This window comes from Lithobates pipiens, unplaced genomic scaffold (genome assembly GCF_037356315.1).
Source record: "Lithobates pipiens isolate NorthernLeopardFrog02 unplaced genomic scaffold, aLitPip1_a1.2 Scaffold_16, whole genome shotgun sequence".
Lineage (NCBI taxonomy): Eukaryota > Metazoa > Chordata > Amphibia > Anura > Ranidae > Lithobates > Lithobates pipiens.
In genome coordinates this window covers 179,138,672-179,158,714 of record NW_027507748.1, presented here as the reverse complement: position 1 = coordinate 179,158,714, position 20,043 = coordinate 179,138,672, and the positions used below count along the sequence as shown (strand labels likewise).

The following is a 20,043-nucleotide window of genomic DNA, read 5'->3' as shown; positions in this document are numbered from 1 at the left end:
GATAATCCAGGTATCTGCACCCACTTCCGGGACAAGACCGCCGCAGATGCCTGCCGCAGACCCCCGCAGACCGCCGGAGAGATAGATAGATGGAGAGATAGATAGATGGAGAGCTATATATATATATATATATATATATATATATATATATATATATATATATATATACATATAGAGATATATATATATATATATATATAGAGATATAGATATAAATATATATATAAATATTGTTGCATGCTGGTCTCATATCCAAAATCAATAGGTTACGAACATTTTTGTATGACGTAATACAACTTCGGAAGTGATGTATTGTGTTGTAATGTATTCCTTAATTTCCAAGCATGTATGCTCTTGGTCTTCCGTGGTCATTACTAGAAAGCGCTGTTCTAACAATCAGATTATCATGTGATTGTTTCAAATGCAGTATTTTTCATACGATTTTCTGATTGTGTGTTTTAGGCATAAGTGCACCACTGTCTTGTATTGTAAGGAATAAAAAAAATATATATATTTCTATTTTTGTTTTTGCACTACCACACTGAAACAACGTGCCAAGCACTTGGTTGTTGGTGCTGTCCCATTGGCTTCACTGGATGCACTTGGCAAGTGCCACCACCTGCCATACGTGACATGCTGTAAAAGATTTGCTGAAGCATTGGCAAAGCATGGCAGGCTGTGGCATATGTACATTTTGGGGGCAGTAGAAATGAGGAACAGCTGCCTGTTTTTTCTGCTCTCGGTAAACGAGACCGTACAATGAACCTGATCAGAATAGTAGCATCATCTTTGTTTAGGATTATCCAGAGTCATGATCAACTTCCCATATTGTGATAAAGATACAATCTGTTCACAGGGGCCGGAGACTGAGGAATGGTTTCTTCTTGCCTAGGCAAAGTCACCAACCTGGAGATCAAGGATTACATATTAATGATAGTAAATACAGCTCTTTTGAAAAATAATCCCATTGCTGTATAATGACATGTTGGCAATATTTTCACACTACATTGTTTATTACAGGTACTTATATAGCCCAGCAAATCATGCGTTCTCCTATTATGATCCATTGCACCACTGTCACACACTCAATCCCGCAATGCTATCTTGTTTGCTATCATGATTGGGTGTCGGGCGCCTCTTTCTACCAAAGTATATATTGTTAGAACATTTATTTAGGTGACTACCTCACATTAGTATATGTGTACCTTACCAATGTGAGGTGATCAGCTAAGTAAATATTTGGACAGTATCTCAAAGATCCGTGGTGTGCTGGTGATATATACTTTGGCCTATAAAGTCCTTGGTTCCCATATAGGAATTGTTGCAGCATCTGCTTACTTTTATTCATTTCCAGAAATGTGTGTGATAGGAATATTATCCCCTTCCCGCCGAGCGTACGCAGATGTGCGTACTCGGCTTCCGGGGGGTATACCGGGATGATGCCCGCACCTGCACGCATCATCCTGGTACCGTTTTTTTCAGCAGGCGATTGGCTATCCAGCCATAACAATCGATGCGGTAAAAGCCGCTCGGCTGTTATGCCGGAGGAGCGGGAGGGGACGTCCCCCCCCTCCCGCCGCCTCCCGCCGCTGTTACCGGTGCTCCCGCTCGATCGGGAGCACCGATTCCTGGTGCGATGCCGCTGGGGAGGAACTGGAACGAAGCCGTAATCAGCTTCGTTCCAGTCTCCTCATAGTAAACACGGAAGCGACGTCATGACGTCACTTCCCGTTTACTCGGCTGCCAATGGCGCCGGTTTAAAAAAAATATCCGGTATTCAGAATCGCCGTTTTCAGCGATCTGAATACATTGAAGTGTAAAGGAGGGGTGGGGGGTCTTTTAGACCCCCGATCCCTTCATAAAGAGTACCTGTCACCGCCTATTACTGTCACAAGGGATGTTTACATTCCTTGTGACAGCAATAAAAGTGATCAAATTTTTATTTATTTTTTTAAAACAATTTAGTCATTTTAACATAAATAAAATAAATAAAAAAATTTTTTTTTTTAAAGCGCCCGCCGTCCCCGCGAACTCGCGAAGCAAAGAAAACGCATACGGAAGTCGCGCCCGCGTATGTAAACGGTGTTCAAATCACACATGTGAGGTATCGCCGCGATCGTCAGAGCGAGAGCAATAATTCTAGCACTAGACCTCCTCTGTAACGCTAACCTGGTAACCGTAAAAAATGTTTAAAGCGTCTCCAATTGAGATTTTTAGGTACCGTACTTTGTCGTCAATCCACAAGTGCGTGCAATTATAAAGTGTGACATGTTTGGTATCTATTTACTCGGCGTAACATTATCTTTCACATTATGCAAAAAAATGGGATAATTTTACTGTTTTCTTTTTTTTTAATTCATGAAAGTGTCCCTTTTCCCAAAAAGTTGCATTTAAAACACCGCTGCGCAAATACCGTGTGACATAAAATATTGCAACAATCGCCGTTTTATTCTCTAGAGTCTCTGTTAAAAAAATATATATAATGTTTGGGGGTTCCAAGTAATTTTCTAGCAAAAAATATGGATTTTAACTTGTAAACACCAAATGCCAAAAATGGGCTTAGTCATGAAAGGGTTATACATGGGTGCTTCATTCTGGTTTAGGCAACCCAGACCCTTGATGATGCACCGCCAGGCCTGCCCAACGTCGGCCACATTCTTGGAACCTGAAGCATCCTGGGATATGTGACATGTACATCTCAGGAGGCTTCATAAGACAGAAGCTGCTATTCTGAAGAAGAGGTGGGAGCGGTCATGGCTAACCGAATAAAAAAGAAAAAAAAAGTGTGCGTGTGTGTATATGTATGTGTGTGTATATGTGTATATATATATATATATATATATATATGCAGTGCCTTGCAAAAGTATTCTCCCCCCTTGGCCTTTTACCTATTTTGTTACATTACATTACAGCCTTTAGTTCAATGTTTTTTTTTGTAATCTGAATTATATGTGATGGATCAGAACACAATAGCCTAAGTTGGTGAAGTAAAATTAGAAAAATATATACAAAAAAATATTTTTCAGAAATAAAAAACAAATAATTGGCATGTGCATATGTATTCACCCCCTTTGTTATGAAGCCCATAAAAAGCTCTGGTGCAACCAATTACCTTCAAAAGTCACATAATTAGTGAAATGATGTCCACCTGTGTGCAATCTAAGGCCGCGTACACACGCGGGGACTGTTCGCTCAACTTTGTCCGTCAAACAGTTTCAGCAAACAGTCCGCTCAAAATTAGCATGGACGGACTTGCCCACACACGACGAACGAACAGTTTGCTGAAACCGTGCACGATGACGTAAACGGCACGTACGACGGGACTAGAAAACGACGTCCTATACACTGCAATGCAAACTTCGGCGTGTAAATCCTTTCTGAGCATGCGCGGAACTTAGTTTGACGAACAAGCCTACACACGAGGGGACTGTTCGCTAAAACAAAGTTTCAGCGGACAGTTTTTCGGAATTTCCGAAAAACCTTGTTCAGCGGACTGTTCGCTGAAACTGTCCGCTGAAAGCCCACACACGAGCGGACTGTCCGCTGAAACACTGTTCAGCGGACAAAGTTGGGCGAACAGTCCCCGCGTGTGTACGCGGCTTTAGTGTCACATGAACTGTCATTACATATACACACCTTTTTGAAAGGCCCCAGAGGCTGCAACACCTAAGCAAGAGGCACCACTAACCAAACACTACAATGAAGACCAAGGAACTCTCTAAATGTTGTTGAGAAGTACAAGTCAGGGTTAGGTTAAAAAAAATATCCAAATCTTTGAGGATCCCTAGGAGCACCATAAATCTATCATAACCAAAAGGAAAGGACAAGGCACAACAGCAAACTTGCCAAGAGAGGGCCACACCAAAACTCATGGATCGGGCAAGGAGGGCATTAATCAGAGAGGCAGTACAGAGACCTAAGGTAACCCTGGAGGAGCTGCAGAGCTCCACAGCAGAGACTGGAGTATCTGTACATAGGACGACAATAAGCCGTACGCTCCATAGAGTTGGACCAAAGTGACTTGGAGCTGTGATAGCTACAAAAGGTGGCTCTACAAAGTATTGACTTTAGGGGGTGAATAGTTATGCACATTGACTTTTTTCTGTTATTTTGTCCTATTGTTTGCTTTACAATAAAAGAATAAAAAAAAAAAATCTTCAAAGTTGTGAGCATGTTCAACAAAAAAATGCCAAGGGGGGTGAATACTTTTGCAAGGCATTGTATATAAATGTATTATTTGTATTTGACATTGTGGTGGGATAAAAGTGGAAAGATTGCTGGTGCATCAGAAGAGTGAAGTTTTGCTTAAAATTACTGAAATGTCCATCCTAAAATGAAAGAGTAGTACGGCGTAAAAAATACCCCACGCTTTTATACGGGTTTTAAATTCTGTGTTGACTTCAGATGTTCTTTTATAGTAGAGGGTATGTTTTTCCTTGTTATTAGATTTGCTTGCACAAATGAATGCATTGCTGTGTATTAGTATTTCTCTGTGTTGATAATGTTTCATACCCACATGGTCCCATGGGTGCTGTGCAGTAACCTCGCTGTGGCTGCAGTGTCATGGTTTTTAACGATCACTTCATGGGGATTACATCTTTCATCATTCATGCTGCCGATATGCGCTTCTCAGTTTTTTTTTCTCTCAACTATTCACTCAGGATTGTGTGGTCTCCATAGACCTTTAGATGCATTTGAGACTGCACAGCTATACCAGGTAGTATGAACCCTACTTGAGGCATACTTTTGTTTCATGCAACCTGTATTTTACTTGTTAACCCACAATCACTAAGCTTGTGTACTTAAGCTACCATACTTTCCCGTAACTTAGTCAGATGTTTGCTCAATATGTTTAGTACTACAAAAGGAAAGTGACTATTTAAAAATACACAGCTTCTTTATTCCCACTTGTTTTTTTTGTTTTTTTTGTTTTTTTAGAATTTTGTTCCATTTTTATTGTTAGAAAGTTACAAAAACATTTGTTCACATTTTTTTTTTTTTTTTTCAGTTTTTTTTTTTTTTTTTTAAAGAGCTTTATTGAAACATAGTCAAATAAAATGTGACAATAAGTCTCCCGCGCAGGGGAGTCGAGAACATAAGGCTACAGAACAGAGGCACAGCAGATCTGACAAAAGCTCTACTACTTGCTTAGTAAGTCAGGGGGTGAGCGGATCAAGACCCGCCACCTGGCCCGTATCGTTTGGTTGCTCAAAGAGAACACTGAACAAGGCACAACAGTTAACTTAAAACAAAAATTGCTCCGGAACCCCAACACCCCTTCTGGGATCATGCTGTGTCGGGGATACAGAGCAATCCCATGAGACGGCAAATTATATTATCAAGGGCCCTCTCCGAGCAGGGTCCACGTTTGCCACATCGGTTAGCTAGGGTAATGTCAGATAAGAAAGAAAGGAATAATAGGGAGGAGGGGTTCGGGAAAAAGGAGGAAGAGAGCAGAGGAGGGAGAAGACATCCAGGAGGAAAGTGGGGGAGAGGGAGAGGCCTCTGGGACATCCCGGCCCCTCCGGGGGAAGGCTCCCTCAAGGAGGGGACCTAGAGGGGAAGAAAAGAGATCGGGCCTTAACCGAGAGAAATCCCCATATGACTGGCCCAGGGTTCCCATATTCTTTTAAACCGGTCTACTTTGTCTAGAATTACGCTGGAAGTTCGTTCTTGGAACATGATCCAAGTAATCTTTTGTTTAGTAGAGTGGATGGATACCTTAGGTGATTTCCAGGCCCTGGCAATGGACAATTTCGCTCCAGTTAGGATGAAGTGGACTAAAATTCGGGAGTATTTCCTCACATGAGGAATATCCTGATTGAGAAGAGCAATCTTGGGGTCTTGGGAAATTCCAAGCCCCGTGACTTTGCGAATAAGGCTGAAAACATTATTCCAATATCCTCTGATTCTGGGGCATTCCCAGAAAGTGTGTATAAGGGATCCTAAGTGGCCACATCCCCTGAAGCAAAGGGGGGAGGATTGGGGGAAAATTGAAGCTAAGCGCGTCGGAACCAGATACCATCTTGATAATCCCCTTAAACCCTCTCATGAAGCTGCCATGCCAGGTATCCAGGTCCTATTCAAAATCAAGATCCCGCTCCCATTTCAGCATGTATCCTGCCTTTTCCTGTGGTTCTGCTAGAGCTGCATAGATCAGGGAGATTCCCCCTCTCATAACCACGGCTGATGTGCACCATTGTTCATAGGGGGTGACTGTCAGGGGGCCTAAAGTGCGGGAGGAAAGTGAGTTCAGGAAGTGGTAGATATGGTGAAAGCGGAATCTCTCGGTAGGGGGCATCTCGAGTTTCGATTTACACTGTTCTAGCGTGAGAGGGCCGTTGGAGTTGAAGTAGTTCCCTATTCTAATGAGACCTTTGTTGAGCCACCATTGAAACGCTTTGATGTCTAGCCCAGGAGGAAACTGGGGATTATTGAAGATGTGGGCTAAGGGACGCCACTGGGAAGTCAGGGAGTTCGATGAGTAGACCGAGTCACAGAGGGCCATTGAGTGAGACAAAGTGGGGGACATAATCGGAGGCCTGGACTTGGGGGGTCGCCAAATAAGGAAGTCTATGGTGAAGTTGGGAATGGCTTGTCTTTCCATGTCAACCCAATCCGGTTTCCCACCTTTAGAATAGATACAGGAGATCTGGCTCATCTGAGCAGCTTGGTAGTACCACCAAAGATTAGGTAATCCAAGTCCTCCTTTCTGTCTAGGTCGAAAGAGAACCGATTTGGGAAGTCTATGGGAAGAACCGCCCCACACAAAGCGGATTATCGAAGAGTGCAGACTGTTGATGTGAGATTTGGGAACCGAAATAGGGAGCGAACGAAAGAGATAAAGGATTCGGGGTAGTAATGTCATCTTAATGGCATTAACTCTACCTAACCAGGAGAGCTTGTAGAGGGACCATTGGTCCAAGTCCGCTTTCAATTTATTAAACATAGGGGGGAAATTATGCTTGTAAAGTAGGCCTATGTTTGAGGTGAGGTGAATTCCCAAATATGGGATGGACGTAGCGTTCCACGAGAAGGGGAACTGGGTTTGGAGTTTTGCAACCGAGAAGGAGTTGACAGAGACGTTAAGAGCCACTGACTTAGACATGTTGACTTGCAAACCAGAGGCTTGCCCAAACTTGTGAAGCACCCGTAGAATGTTAGGAGTGGAGATGAGTGGCGAGGTAATGAAGAGGAGGACATCGTCCGCGAATAACGCGCATTTATGTGTAGAGGGGCCGCATTTCACGCCGTGGATATCTGGATGAGTCCTAAAAGAGATTGCTAGAGTTTCTATAGCTATAGCGAATAAGAGGGGGGATAATGGGCATCCCTGCCTAGTTCCCTTGGCAATAGGAAAGGGGTCTGATAGGTGGCCTTGGAGTTTGATCCGGGCACTAGGTTGGGAATAAAGGGCAGAAAGAGTATTAATAAATTTGTGGCCAAAGCCCCACCGCTCCAGTGTGCGAAATAAGTAGGGCCAGGTAACGGTATCAAAGGCCTTTTGTAGATCTATGGACAGCAGAAAACCTTCCTGGAGAGGGCCGCCATCCCAGCCAGACTGGAGGATGGAAATGATGTCAATAGCTCTCCTCACCTGGTCCGGTCCCTGTCTGCCTGGTATGAAACCTGCCTGGTCCTTATGGACATATGAGCCTATAAAAGAGCCCAGTCTGTTTGAAAGGATCTTAGTCATTATTTTCAGGTCATTATTAATTAGGGATATAGGTCTATAATTGCTCACCAGGCTTAGGTCTTTATCAGGTTTAGGTATCACCGATATAAAGGCCAGGTTAGCCGTCGGATCCAGAGGTGACTTATTGTTGAGGGAGTTAAAAAAGCGGGCCAGATAAGGAGCCAGAACATCGATGAACGTTTTATAGTATTTAGTTGAGAACCCGTCAGGGCCAGGGGCCGGGCCGAGTTTGAGTCCTTTTAATGACTTCTCTGACCTCCTCCTCTGAAATAGAGGATTCCATAAGATCCCTATGGGGGTCTGAGATTCTAGGGAGTGCGATTCCGTCCAGGAAGGCATCAATCTGTTGATTGCTGGCGGGGTCAGGGTTAGAATAAAGATTAGAATAAAACTCATTAAAGGCCGCAAGTATCTGTTTAGGATTTTGGGTAAATTTTCCGGAAAGGGACTTTACTTTGGGGAGTGCATGAATCCTGTGCCGGGGGGAGAGCCTCGCAGCCAACTGGGGGCCAAATTTGTTAGAATGGAGGTAGAATCTACCACTGGTCCATTTTAGATGGCTCTCAGCACTGGAAGTCAGGGCCATATTTAGAGCAATTCTGGCGGTGTCCATTTTGGCTAAGGAAGTGGGTGAGGGGCCTTTCTTGTGAGCAGCACTTAGGGCCTGGAAGTCCCGTTCCAGATTGACTATGCCTAGGGTTTTTTCCCTCTTGAGCTGGGAGGTCAACTGAATAATTTTGCCTCTCATGACTGCTTTATGGGCCCCCCACAACGTGCCCGGGGAGACTTCAGGAGTATCATTAGTTTGAAAGAACTCTTTTAAGTCTTTCTCAAGCTTCGTACAGTGTACTTGGTTAGCGAGGAGGGACTCCTTAAGGCGCCATTGAGGGGGGCCCGCTGGAGCCAGAAAGCCCACCAGCTTAATGTAGATGATGGAATGATCAGACCACGGTACCTCTTTAATACAAGCCTGGGATAAATAGTTAATATCTGCTGTGTGGACGAAAATGTGGTCTATGCGGGAGAATGTCCTGTGTGGTGCCGAAAAGTGGGTGTAATCCCTAGAGTCAGGGTGAAGCTCCCTCCAAGAGTCAATCATCCCTAGTGAATGTAGAAGTTTGGCGATTTTTAGACTCTGTTTGGGGGGACGTTTCAAGTGAGTTCTGCCATTGGAAGTCTTGTCCATGAGGTGGTCAAACGCGATGTTCGAGTCACCTCCCAGGATTACCTTACCCTCCAGGTGGGAGGATAAGGTAGTCAGCATGGATGAAAAGAAAGGAGCTTGGTTTTTGTTGGGCGCATAATAGGAGACAAAGGAGAAAAGGGTATCGTTAATAAGGCCTTTAACCATGATAAATCTCCCTTCGTTATCTCTAATGGTTTGAATGTGGGTAAATGGGGTATGTTTGGAAAATAGGATGGCAACCCCCCTAGTCTTGTCCTCAGCGTTAGCTAAAAAAAAGGTAGGGTAATTTCAGTGTAAAAACGTGGGGTTATAGCTTTTGGGGAAATGGGTTTCTTGGAGCATAACAATATTAAGGCCCATATTGTAGTAACTGTGGAGGGCTTTACGTCTTTTAGACGGGGAGTTTAGGCCTTGTGTATTATGAGACGCTATCTTGAGCGTCGTCTTATTAATATGTGGATCAGCCATGGTTATCAGAGTATGGGATCAGAATAGAGAGAAACGATCTTACCCTGGGTAGTAGGGCTTGTTCGCTGTTCCGATGATCAGGATACAGGGGCTGGAACATGCTATTGTCGGACGGGCGGGAACTCCCCGAGGACTCCTGTAGGTAGAGGGAAATATAAAAAGAAAGGGTGAAAGAAGACGGATAAGTAGGGGAGGGAAGGGAGAGGGGGGGAAGGGGAAGGACCCGAGAATGGGAAAGCTCGGAACCTTCTATGGCAGGTCTGGTTTGGCAGAGCCTACCCCGAGTCCCCCGAACCATGAGGACTCGGACTAAGGGCAGTCTAAAATCAGACTGCATTCCTGGTGACCCCAAGGGAGAGGATCTCCACGAGGGGGCAACAGGTAGAGTGGCACACGGCAAATAGCCCCGCTCCGGCTCCAGCGCCTCTATTAGAATGCTGAAAGAAGTGGACGCCAGCGGGAAATAACAAAAAAAAAAAAAAAAAAAAAACATAAACCATAGAGAACTAAAGAACAATCGAGCACCGGAACTGCACAAAAATATAAGGAGACACATAAACTAATAATGTCATTGCGACAACAGTGTTGGGAGAGATGCGGCATGGATAGGGGAGAAAGGAAGGACGGGGATGTCGGGTGGAAAATCAGGGCGGACATTCGCACCCCGCAAAAAAAAAAAAAGGGGGGGGAGAGAAAGGAAAAAAAAAATTTTGTGGGGGAAAAAATTGAGTCCAGAGGGTCCTGAGAAGGACCGGAGGGAAGCCGGGAAGTCCGTCGGCCCCTCCTGAGAATCATCAGGATTCAAAAAAGATAAGTCAGGGGCCTAGAGGCCCTGAGGGCTTAGGAGTCACATTGGAGGTACAGAATCACGTTGCCTCTTCGACTTCTGTTTCACCCACAGGGGGGCCAACGGGCTGTTCGGGGGGGGTCTTTTAGACGCGTTCGTCCGGCTCTCCAACTGGTTGGGTTGTAAATCTTGTGAGATGAGCCCGAGTTGCAGGAGGAGGGTTTCCCCGTCTTGGAAGTTGGTGAAGCTGTACTGTCTTTCTTTATACTGGAACTGCAGGCGAAATGGGAAGGCCCATCTGTATTTGATCGAATTTTGATTGAGGACCTCCAGAAGGGGTCTGAGAGATCTTCTCTTTTGTATCGTGGCAGGAGAGATGTCCGCGAAAACTTGAATTTTATTGCCCTGGATGGTGAGATTGTCACGATTGCGAGACCGCAGCATGATTTCCTCTTTTATCCAAGTGAGGCTTGATCACTATATCTCGGGGTAGACCGTCTTGGCGAGGGGCTTGTAAAGCTCGATGGGCCCTATCCAGCTCAAGCTTGTGGTCCGGGACGTCCGGGATAATGTCCTTTAATGAAGGCCTTGACGGTACCTTGGATGTCCGTGACAGATTCAGGCACTCCTCTGATGCGGAAGTTATACCTTCTGCTTCTGTTTTCCAAATCATCTATTTTTGAGAGAGCAGAATCCAATTGCTCCTGCAGGGATTGTATGCATTTAGTGTTCTGGTTGGTGCGTGCTGCTGTATCGTCCACTGCCTGTTCTATGACATCCATTCTGGCCCCAAGATTCTGCAGGTCTGCTTTGATAGAGGAAGTTATTTGAGCAGCATTCTGAGCCAGACCTGCTGCCAGCATTTCAGAGAATCTGCTTAAAAGCTGTGCCATATCAGGTGGATGGATAGGCTGTGGGGAGGCCTGCAGGGCCTCAGCCAGGCTGTTTGGGGAGATGATTTGGGGAGAATAGGAGTAGCCTGCCAGCGATCTGTTTATGAGGGATATAGTGGAGGCTGGAGAAGTCAGGGGGTCCTGGTGGTTACTCACGTCAGCGGAGGAGAGCTGAGGAGGGGGGGGATCCGTGATGTTGTCCTGGGTGTCCGTGTCTCCGCCGGAGAGAGGAGCGGTCGCCATCTTGGGAGACTCAGGCGCGGCTAGTCCGTAATGTAGCTGGCGGCTGGCGATCGATTTTGCCCGGCCTTTGGGCATATGGGCGAACGCCTGGCGTCTTCCGGAGCTCGGTAGTGGTGGCAGCGGAGGTTCCCGCTGGCTGGGGAGGCTGATGTGAGCGCCGAAGGGCCGGAGCGGTGCGGAGCTCCCGATCAAGGCGTCCGACCGGAAGTCCCGCGCATGCGCACTGTTATTCCCACTTGTAACACAAGATAATGTCCAAGTCAGGATGTTTAAAGTGGTTGTAAACCCTTTTTGTTGACTTTTACCTATAGGTAAGCCTAGAATAAGGCCTACCTATAGGTAGTGGAAATATGTCCTAATCATGCTCCGTTTAGGAGATATTTCACTTATAGTGTGCCAATGTTGTCATCAGCGCATGCAATGTAAAGAAACGGACCACCGTGCCGTTTCTTCCCCCAGCGAGTGCCATGAGTGACGGCTTCTGCGCGCATGTGCAAAAGTGACGTCACTCCAGCCAGTCACCGGAGTCCGTGGCCCTGTAAGGAAGAGGGGCGCAGATGGACGCGGCCTGCTCAGGGGACAGCATGGGCTTTGTTTGCAGTTAAGTGTCGTATGCGATGCATACTACCCTGTTTCCCCTAAAATAAGATCTAGCGTGATTGTCGGTGTTGGCTGCAATATAAGCCCTACCACCCAAATAAGCCCATCTCTGTTTCCTCAAAAATAAGCCCTACCCTGAAAAGAAGACCTACAAGGACTTTAACTAGGGCTTATTTGGGGGTAGGGCTTTTATTGCAGCTATCACCGACAATCACACTAGGTCTTATTTTAGGGGAAACAGGGTAGCCCATTATGCTTTTCATTTGCAGGCCTTGCAGCGAGCAAAAGAGGAAGTAAAACCCACGGGGGTTTACGTCCTCTTTAAGGCCCCATTCACACCTAATGTATTGGGGCTCATTTACACTTGTTTCAAAATGTGGCATTGGACATGCTTTTTAAAGCACTCTGAATGCCAATCAAAGCAATGGTCACTAAATAAAATGAATAAGCTTACAGTCCTGTTTGCACATTGTGTTTGCTTGGCTTCACTTCAAAAATCATACCCATGTTGCTTTCTGGATGCTTCAAAGTGTCTTCAGAGCCTCCATAGATATCTAGGATAAAGCTTGCTTACAGCACTTGAAGCTTTAGAGGTTTTTATTCAGCTTTGCTTTGTTTTGAAGGCATTGCAGGTATGAGATATCCCAGGATGCACTGGTAAACCTACAAGCAAACCAGAAAGATGTCATCAGCAGTCACTTCCGGTTCATGTATGGCACAGATGTCATATATGTTGTACAGTGTGGAGCAGCAGGAAGTTGAGCAGGACCCGGACTGGAGTGGATCAACTAGCAGATGGCACACATGTTGTGCAACATGGAAACACTATAGTGGAAGGTGAGTGGGGACCGGAGAGAGAGGACTAAGCAGTAGAGGTTTAGCAGAGCTGGGGGACTGGAGCAGGAGAAACTAGCACTGCCACACATGGTTTGCAGCATGGGAACAGTATAACAGGAGGTGAGCGGGTACCAGAGAGAGAGGAGGATCAGCAAACCAGGGGATCAGCAGAACTGGGGGTTATCACTGAATGGGGCATCAGCAGAACTGGGGTTACTACTGAGCAGGCAATCTGCTGAACAAGGCTACTAATAAGCTGGGGATCTGCTGAACAGGGGGTACTACTGAGCTGGGGTTGTATTGGATTCCTTTAAAACGTAAGGCTTTATTAAAGCTTCATCACTGAAGCATTAAAAACACATCAAAAAATCATTTTGAAGCGGTAGGCACTTTAATGTGGATGTAAACCCGAATTTATTTATTATCTTTTTGATGTCATAATGTAGAGTATAAGATTTCCTATCATTTGAGCCCAGTCTTGCCACAAAGAGTTAATCCACCTCTTTTATTGTTCAGTGAGATAAATCATGACAAACAGAGAAAAGCTTTGTCAAATCCTCCCCCCTTGCTGTGAGTGACAGGTGATTTAGTGCACTAGCCTAAGAGACATGCATTATTTTTTAATTCCCTCCCACTCCTTTTTTCAGCAGCTCTGCAAGGATTGGCTGTTCCACACCTCAGCATGATTTGGCATGCTGAAGTCATGTGGAGACTTTTCTGGGTTTTGACTGGATGTTAGTGATCATAACAGAAGTTCAGTGTAAGAAATACACAGGAGAAAATGCATGTTGATAAGGGGAGTGTAGAGGTGGGCGGGGAGTCTACTGACATCACGACTCCACCCACTGAGCCCTGGAAAACAGACCCACCCACAAAATCTGCAGTTTTTTGGGTCTCATAGCAGACAGACGGGAGACATTTGACAGATAAGTATACATGCAGGAGGCATGTATATCCTTCTAGATAACCAATATTGCAGTAGTTTAGAAAGGATGAGAGTGGGTTTACATCCACTTTAATATGTGGTAAAGTCGAAGCAAGTGTAATTAAAGTTGTAAACCCAATGTGAAAAAAAAAGACACCTGCAAGACAAAGGCATAATGAACTAGTATGCATAGCATACTAGCTCATTATGTTATACTCACCTGAGATCGAAGCCCTCACTGCGGTGCCCGTACGCAGCACCAGCGACCTCACTCTTGGGGGTTACTTCTGGGTATCATGGCTCCGGCCAATCACAGTGCGGGAGCCGCCGATAATGGCACAGTCAATGGCATGGCTTGTAGGTGCCATTGCTTGAGTGTGCATGTGCCGATGACGTTGGCACATGCAAATACAGAGGATATCTCCTAAACCGTGCAGGTTTCGGAGATATCCTGGGGAGCTGCAGGTAAGCCTTATTAGATATCCTGGGTAGCTGCAGGTAAGCCTTATTAGATATTCTGGGTAGCTGCAGGTAAGCCTTATTAGATATCCTGGGTGGCTACAGGTAAGCCTTATTAGATATCCTGGGTTGCTACAGGTAAGCCTTATTAGATATCCCGGGTAGCTACAGGTAAGCCTTATTAGATATCCTGGCTAGCTACGGGTAAGCCTTATTAGATATCCCGGGGAGCTACAGGTAAGCCTTATTAGATATCCTGGGTAGCTGCAGGTAAGCCTTATTAGATATCCCGGGTAGCTGCAGGTAAGCCTTATTAGATATCCCGGGTAGCTACAGGTAAGCCTTATTAGATATCCCGGCTGGCTGCGGGTAAGCCTTATTAGATATCCGGGGTAGCTACAGGTAAGCCTTATTAGATATCCCGGGTAGCTGCGGGTAAGCCTTATTAGATATCCCGGGTAGCTGCGGGTAAGCCTTATTAGATATCCCGGGTAGCTACAGGTATGCCTTATTAGATATCCTGGGGAGCTACAGATAAGCCTTATTAGATATCCTGGGGGGGCTACAGGTAAGCCTTATTAGATATCCTGGGTAGCTACAGGTAAGCCTTATTAGATATCCCGGGTAGCTGCGGGTAAGCCTTATTAGATATCCCGGGTAGCTACAGGTAAGCCTTATTAGATATCCCGGGTAGCTGCGGGTAAGCCTTATTAGATATCCCGGGTAGCTACAGGTAAGCCTTATTAGATATCCTAGGTAGCTGCGGGTAAGCCTTATTAGATATCCCGGGTAACTACAGGTAAGCCTTATTAGATATCCCGGGTACGCCCCCGATGTGTACAAGCCCTTCTACCTCATGTCTAAGGTCCAAAATTTAAATATTGGAAGGCTAATTGGTGATCCAAAGTGTTAATCCATTCAAAGTAATATTTCCAGTATTGGTAGATGATAAGACTGCAGATAGCTAGCTGGCCATAGATGGGTCGATTTTTATTATTATTTTTTATTTTAGCCAGCGGGCTGAAAAAAAAAGTAAATGTGTGCTGCGTGACTGAGCGGAGGAAATCGCATGATGGAATGGACAGTAATACAAAAACATTTGCAAATAAAACTTTTTTTTATATAATAATTGGAGTGATTCCTGGGGTTCAGCTTAAAGGCATATAAAATGATCTGCACCCAAATATCTATATTTTACCGTTTACCTGTTAGTTCATAGCGATTCTCTATTCCAGGTTCTCCGATTCATACAGTATATGTATAATCGCGTGCTTGAGCTTGGTAGCGACGTTATATCTTTGCTTTGTGGTGGTGCTAAAAATGACAGTGTGACATGGGTATAACCCTGCCGGCTGGACACTTGCCTAAGCTCTTAGGTAAATGACTTGCATGGCACGATTCCAGGAGGACCTGCATTACAAGTAGCTGTGAGGTTCCCTTCATTCTCTGAGAATAATCTGACCCTGGGGATCAAAATTACGGGATATCATAATGTCCACTGTCAGCCTTTATTAAAACTGTCGTTTCTCACACCATGTTACACATAAAAATAAAAAATCCTTCTTGCTTTCTCTTTTACTGCCATCAGTCTTAATTTAAAGGGCCTGGAACAATTCATAAGAGAGAAATAAATGTGGAATTTTTTCATTGAGTTGTTGCAATTGCATAAATGAGAACATTGTTGCCAATGCTGCAAGAGAGATGTCACTTTTTGGTATATATTGGATTTTATATATATTTGTTAAAAACACAGACTGAAACAGAATATCCTACTCCTCCTTCTGCTGTTGTGATCTATAGAAACTTTTATAAGTGTCCATTTTTCTGCAGCTGGATCCCAGATTTTTTAGGATTTTTTAGTGAGCTGACAGGAAGTAATCTCAGAATAGCCACTTCCTTGTTCAATTGTAAGCAGGGGCAGACTGACAACTCATGGGGCCCCGGGCAATAGGAGATTATGGGGCCCCTAGGCAATCGGAGATTATGGGGCCACACAGTATACACAGACATGTTTCTATTGGCTGAGAAGGTACTGGAGAGGTGGACAGCTATAATCTCAGGATTATTAGACCAAAAGGATGCCGGTAAGGGACATTTCAGAGACAGATGTAAAAAAAAAAACAGGTTTTTACATACTGTCCCTGGTTTTACTGAGGCTGGCAACCCTGATGGGGCCCCCTAGTGGCCCGGGGCCCTCGGGCAGTGCCCTAGTGGCTGAATGGTCAGTCCGCCCCGATTTTAAGAATTTCCTAAAGGGCAACTTTGAGGTTGATTTACTAAAGGCAAATATACTGTGCATTGCAAGTGTAGTTGCTCCAGATCTGAGGGGAAGCTCTGTAGATTTCTATCATCCAATCATGTGCAAGCAAATGTGCTGCTTTTTATTTCCCTTGAATGTGATTGGGTGTTCTTTGTAAATTAAAGCTTTATTATATTTACTAAGCTCTGGAGCAAGTGCACTTGCAGTGCACAGTATATTTGCATGCCTCTCAGTCTCTCACCCATCCCTGATTCGCCGGGACCATCCCGGAATTTGATCCATGTCCCGGAGTCCTGGCGAATCAGGGCTGAGTCCTGGAATACCCACGGCTTGTGCGGGGTGTCTTGGTTTCCACACGGGTGAGCAGCACTTCGTAGGGCAGCTGGTATCTCTCCCTGTTGGCTGCCTTTGGCATACACAGTGCAGACTGCAGAGCAGAGGGCACTAAACCCACCCCCTCCTCCTCCTCTTGCTGTGATGTTTTCTTGTGCACAAAGGAGGAGGCAGGGAGCAGGCACACCTAGGGAAGGAGGGCATAAGGAAGGGGAGGGGGGGTGGCAAGCCCACAGCTCACTTGGAGTAATGAGGGGGGGGGGGGAATGTTCTAGGGGCACTTTAGGATTGGAGAGGACTTGTACTAAATGAAATCCATCCCTCTAGCACAAGTCTTCTCCCCTCCCAAAGCGCCCCCCTATCACATATCCCCCTCCCACGCTCAAAAAGATGCTGACTTCCACAGAGGGGATGGCCTCAGGTACCCCACAAGAGATTGCTCCAGGTGCCCAATCTAGTGCCCCCCCCCGCAGGCAAGTTAGTGGAGCCAAGTGTGGCCTCCAGGACACGGGTCTGGTTCACACCATGAATTGATTCACATGTGACCTGGGTGCAGTGCAATTTCAGCCCATTCATTTGAATGGGTTGAAATCATGTCAGACAGCACCAAAAATAGTGCATGCACTACTTTAGAAAATGCACAGCAACAGGATTGCATGGTATTACTGTACCATGCGAGAAAACACGCTGCATTTGTGACTGGCATTTTGGGTGTCATTAAGTTAACAATGATACCCGCTGTAGATGACAACTGCAGTGCATTTTCAATGCTGTGCAGGAAACAAGCATAAAACACAAAGGGAGAGAGGATTTGCGACATGGAAGAAGCATTGGGAGGAGAAGGGGGGGGGGGGGTGTGCTTGAGGGGGGAGGGAATTTTTGCTGGGAGACCTTTTTAAATGGAGGCCAGTAAGAGGGGCTCCAGATCACATGGCACTGTAATTGGCTGTAAAGTGCTGACATCATCGGGAGCCTGTCCTACTGCCTCCCGGTCGCTGTAGTTGACCATGAGCTGTCTGAGAGTTTGGTCAAAGTTCTGGGGGTGCTGATGGAGCAAGTCCAAGAACTAGACAGCAATGTATTATAGACCACGTACCCTGTCTCCTCATATAGGCATATTGATGTCATAAATGGAGTTAAAGCCCAACTTCGGGCAATGAAAGACATTTTCCCATGCCATGAGGCTGTGCCTGCACTGCATGGCTCAACTGCTTGTTTTCTCTAGGGGTGGGGAGAAGGCTTATACTCACCCAATCCTTCACTTCAGCCCCGGAAGATTTGACTGCTCAATGACCAGGCCATTTTTGTCGTCCTTTTAAGCATATATTGGTTGATTTTCGCAAAAGCGTCTACAAAATAGGGGATAGATTTATAGCATTTTTATTTATCATTATTATTTTTTTATTAGTAATGGCGGCGATCTAAAATTTTTATCGGGACTGCGATATTTCCAGGACAAACTGGACACATTTTTGGGACCATTGTCATTAATATAGCGATCAGTGCTATAAAAATGCACTGATTACTGTATAAATGTCACTGGCAGGGGGAAAGGGTTAACACTAGGTGGCAATCAAGGAGTTAACTGTGTTCCCTAGGTGTGTTCTAACTGTAGGGGTGGGGGTGGAGGAGGAGGTAGGAGGAGAGATCGATCAGTGTTCATACTTGGTATGAACACACGATCTGTCTTTACTCCCCTGAAAGAACCGGCATTTGTGTGTTTACACACAGATCCCCTCGCTCTGTCATGAGCAATCGCGGGTGCCCGGCGGTCATCGTGCCCGCTGGGCACTCGCATCGGCTCCGGGCACATGCTGTGGGCATGCTCGCCCCTAGTGACCAAAAGGAGAAGCGACGCGAGGTGCTGGACCAGTCTTGTGCCGGGAGGGTCGGAGGATTAGGTAAGTAAATCTCCTCCTTTTTCTTCCCCCCTAGACACAAATGAGCAGCCCCACTGCATAGGAAAACTTTTTTTGAAGTGTGTATGTATATGTATGTATGTATGTGTATATGTATATATATATATTTATATAATATGTATATATGTGTGTGTTATCATTTTTTTTTAAATACTTAAGTTGGGCATACACCAGTAGGTTTTTGAATGAAAGTTTGTCCAAATATTACAAAATTCATGCAAAAATTATCTGTATATTTTATGACTGTTGTTCAATATATATATATATAATAATAATAATTATATATATATATATATATATATATATATATATATATATATATATATATATATATATATATATATATATATATATACACACGCACATACATACATATACATGCGTGTGTTTCCACATCTGTGTAGTACACTGAATTAGTCTCTGCCCTAGTCAAGCTTGAAAATTGAATATCTCTTTCAGTTGCATGAAACAAGCAAACACTTCTAGTGATTTTAAGATAGCCAGAACACCCCGAGGGACCCCATACATTCAGGAGGCGAGCATAAAATCTCAGTGAAGATCGTCCTCTGGTCATATTTAATTTCAGCACCACGACACTGCGAGGCTAGAACTAATTCCCATGAAGGTTACATGGAGGGAAAAAGAGCAAATCTACATTTTCCAGCTATTTTTACCTCTGATGACGTGAAATAGTCGTGTCTGTGAGATCTACATGTATATAGTGTAATGCACATTTGCACCTTGCCGGAATAAAGTGTGTGCTAGTCTTTGTTTTGGTTAAGACCTCATTTTTAGGCTAAAATTACGAGGTATGACACAAAAGAAAACTCCTGAAAGACAATAGAGTTGGAAGTAAAGACCAAAATAGGAACAATTTTATGATGCAAATTTATTATTATCATGACTCTCTTTTGATATTCAGTTTTGATTATGTTTTAGATATGACTTGGAACCTGTTTATTCATTAGATGTAAGGCTGGATTCACATCTAGGCATTTTTAGTGCTTTTTGCATTTTGCAGATTTGCGCTACAGAACGTGTTCCATAGGAAACCATGTTAAATGGACTGTAGTACAAATCTGCAAAATGCAAAAAGCACTAAAAATGCATAGATGTGAATCCAGCCTAAGGCTCCATGCACACTGAAGCTCAAAAAAGCTTTTTCTGGACGCCAGATTGCTGGCAGAAAACGCTGGTTGAAAAATGTGCTTTTAACAGCGTTTATGGGCGTTTTCAATAAAAATACACAGAGGACACTCCAAAAATCCCACAGTGCATTCCAAACTCCCACAATGCATTGAAAAAATAGAATGCTGAACACTAATTAACGCGCGTTTATGAGCGTTTATTGGCGTTTGTTGTTTTTTGGCGGTGAAAAGCGGCACTTTGAACGCAAATTTCTGGCGTTTAGAAAAAAGTCCATAAACTCCACTGCTC

The 20,043-nt window shown here is 44.7% G+C and overlaps 1 protein-coding gene across 1 annotated transcript in view; it reads left to right on the top strand.

The window, feature by feature from the left end:
• Positions 1-20,043, top strand: part of PRKX (protein kinase cAMP-dependent X-linked catalytic subunit) — a 242,877-nt gene that overhangs the window by 107,899 nt on the left and 114,935 nt on the right. The window lies entirely within an intron of this gene.